Genomic DNA, 3,762 nt, shown 5'->3' with positions numbered 1-3,762 from the left:
GTTATGTAATTTATAAAAATCTAATACTTCAAGAGTTTTTTAGTGTGTTGAATGGGTTGAATCCATCAAGATATTTTTAATAAGATGGATCCATTTATACATTTAGAAACACATTTTAAACAATTCAACTTCACAATTTTACCAAAAAAATTATTGCTAAATTGCAAAAAAAAATTACCATTTAATATATAAACTGCCACATTTAAGTCGATATCAAACTCATGACAACCCTTATGAGTGTCAATGAATCATCTATTTATTTGATGTTGAAAGCAGTTGTAACTCACCTACTTGTGATTTGCACTTGTGTCAAGGGACTAAAATAAAGTTATCGTAGGATGATTGTCCTCTTCAAATACGAAGGCCACCTGTCATTGATATTTCATATAAAAAAAAACCTAAAAATATGTTCAATGAATGAATGAAGTGTTTTAATCACGTCCATGAGGTCAAACAACTTATGGGATCCAAACATAGACAAACAGGTAGCCAGCAAAGAAAATCCTACACAGCCCAAAGCATCACGCCTAAATTTTCCTTTCTTTTTGCTTCTTCAATCTTCTACTGTGTATCTTGACCAAAAAATCTGCAATTCTTGTTATCTTCTCTTCTTCAAACAAATTACTCAAGTTTTTCACTTTTAGTGTCTCAATATAATTGATTCAGATATCCTTGTAAGCTAAGCATTCCATGATATAATGCCATTTTGTCTCTACCAATTCTTGATTACAATAACTAGCCTTATGTTTTCTCACTCCTCTTTGGGTATCATCCATCTTTCAGTTTCACATATAAGTTGGTGTGAACTAATTCTTATTTGAGTGATTAACATTTTTGCTTTCCATTTTATTTCCATTCCTATATAGGATTGAAATGCTTGATATAGTATTCTTTTTCCTCCCAAGTGGCCCTTTCCACATGTTTTCTTTGAATTTTCCTTGCACATACTTTTTTATTTGGACATCCACTTATGTTAATACCCCACTTATTCATCCACGTGCTCTTTCTTCTATCTAATTTCTCTCTAGTTGTCAATTTTGGCCAACAATGAGTCTCCATGTTATTTAATCTTTTTAGCTAACTTAGCAACCAGAACATAGTCGATGCTTCAATAGGGAAAGCCCGATTTCATATGGAATAATTGATTTTGAGGTTGATTGTGATTAAAAGCTTTTGTAATCTTTCTATTTGTCTCCATTTTCTTGTTGACCTGCTATTACACCATACTTCACATCCATATAGTACCATCGAAACCACTAGAAGCCCTAAAAGAGTCTTCTTAGTCTTCTAGTCCCATAGTTTAACTATTCTACATCTATTTTGCAATGAGTATATAGCTCTCCATCCTCCTTGTATCCTTTTTTCTCTACATGTTTCCCAACTGATTTTGTTGTGGAAATCAAGGCCAAGGTACTTATATTCATTGACCACCTATGAGGGGTTTCTTATAAAAAAAATTCCCTATGAACCTTGTTTCTCATCAAGGTAAAAATCGTGACCTTAGTTTTACTAGTGTTCACCTACATCCCCACCTCATGACAAAAAAGTTCTAGGGATTTTACGTGTTCCTTTAAATCTTGTGTTTTTTTTCCATTAAAATAAGATATTCATAATAAAGAAACAACTTTATATATAATTGGTCAAGTGGACCCCCCCACCACCAAACTTGTTTATCCACTCCTCTAATTTGTCAATGTATATCCCAAATAAAGTAGGGGATAATGGGCATCCATGCTTGACTCCAATATCACTTCCAAAACATTCTAAAAATCCTTACTTGGTTTGAATTTTGGCCCAAACTTGGTCATACAACTTATGGACAACAACCCTGTATTATTTTGGAATTTTCAATTCTTCCATTCTACTCCACAATTTGCTTCTAATTATTGTATCAACAACTTTCTCGAAGTCAACAAAGCAGCAAAAGACCTCCCATCCATGTTTATCCCAAAACTTCTTGATCAAGTGTCTAAGCATAATGCAATGGTCAATAGTAGAATGCTTTGGTTTGAAGCTTGCTTGCCCTTTTGCCTTTTTCCCTTCTTTTCAACACAAGCATTGATCCATTTTTCTATTATGCTCCCAAAAAAATTACCAAAAATGGGATTGATCATTATGGTGAGGTAATTCGAAGGGTTGTTGATGTCACCACTTTTGAGTAGGGGGTGACAACACTAGTCGTCCAATTTGTTGGAAACCCATTCTGAATGACCCCATTGAATATTCTTTTAATGTGAGGCATAAGGGCCTACAAACCCCATTTTAAGTATTCTGCATGTAAACCATCTATGTCCCGAGCTTTGCCCACTGCAAGCTTCTTTATTCCATTTTTAATGTCTTTTAAAAAAAAGAGTTTAGTTCTTGAATTGATTATTGGAGGGTTGTCCTTATCTAGCTCTTTCTCATATAATTGCTTTGCATATTCTAACCATTCAAGGTCTATGATAATACTTTCTTTATTCCTGACTTTTTGCTGCAATTCTTTTCAAAAGCCTCTCGAATTGTGCCTCCCAAGTGCAATCAACTCATTTCTTGTGGTTTGCATATACACTTCTTTTTCTTAGTTTGGCTAATTTTACATATTCCTTATTATTACCCCATATTTTAGGCATTTTCTTTGCTGCCTTACGTCCTCATAATACCATAAATTTGCTAGAAAGCTACTTTTGCTACTTCTTTTAGCCGTGGAGCTTTTACAAGAATTGAGAGGCTTGAAGATAATAGAGGTCAGCATGATGCCCTCGATAGTTGTTCAACTCATGAAGTGCTAACATATCACGCTGATGATGAAAGGACAACTGTCACAGAGTGATTGTTAAGTCAATGCATGGAATCGCATTCCTCGTCGTGGGTTGTTGGACATTCGAAATTTAATGGAGATGGACACATCTTACACATCACCTCTTACCGACAATGAAGTTATAGCCCATCTTTTACAGGTTAGACTAATATTCTTTCGGGTCTTATCTTCTATGGTGTTTTCATTTTTCCTTATATACGAATATTTGGCATGGCAGGGGTCGTTTGATAATCATGAGAGCCTTGTGGCCGCTTTGAAGAAAGTTGATGTTGTGATTTACGCCATGGCTCGAAACCGCATCCGCAGTCACGCAATTCTTCAGCTGCTGAAGCTGGTGGAAGCTCCCAACATCAAGGCAAAAGCAGCATGTAATTTAAGTTCTTAATATATATGTGTGGATTATTTGCACTAATAATTATATACTTATGATTAATGCGTGCAGAGATTTCTACCATCTGAATTTGGCATAGAGCCGGACAGAATGGAACATGCAATGGAGCCGGGAAATGTCACTTTTATTGACAAAAGAGAGGTGAGGCACGCCATCGAAGCAGCGGGGATCCGGTATACATATGTCTCCGCAAACTGCTTTGCAGGCTATTTCGTTGGGGGTTTGGCACAACTTGGTCGTGTAACGCCTCTTGCAGATAGAGTTTGCATCTATGGACATGGGAATACTAAAGGTAAGTGATATTTCTTTCTTATATGGTTTAGTGGTTGGATGGGGAGTAGCCATGCAAGTAGTTTAAGCTTAAGCTCGGGTGGGTGTAACCATTCTCATTTGCGAGAGAGGAATTTTCGGACTTACGAATTGTTTTCGTCTGAACGAGAATTATCAACGATACAAAAAAATGAATTTTTTTTGTCTGAATAAGACTGAGACTTGGACACAAAAGGGAAAATTTTGGGGTGAAATTTCGCTAATGACACTGAGAGGAAGCACCAGCATGCAAGCCTTGACC

At 36.0% G+C, this 3,762-nt stretch overlaps 1 pseudogene; it reads left to right on the top strand.

Annotated features, from left to right (window-relative positions):
- The first annotated feature begins 2,879 nt into the window (after positions 1 to 2,879).
- Positions 2,880 to 3,491, top strand: LOC149205691 (bifunctional pinoresinol-lariciresinol reductase 2 pseudogene; annotated as a pseudogene).
- Positions 3,492 to 3,762: the final 271 nt, after the last annotated feature.

This window comes from Pinus tabuliformis, chromosome 1_2 (genome assembly GCF_031772625.1).
Source record: "Pinus tabuliformis cultivar Carrire ecotype Pingquan chromosome 1_2, CPIR1, whole genome shotgun sequence".
NCBI lineage: Eukaryota > Viridiplantae > Streptophyta > Pinopsida > Pinales > Pinaceae > Pinus > Pinus tabuliformis.
The sequence above is the reverse complement of the archived record's forward strand: the minus strand, read 5'-3'. Positions and strand labels throughout refer to the sequence as shown.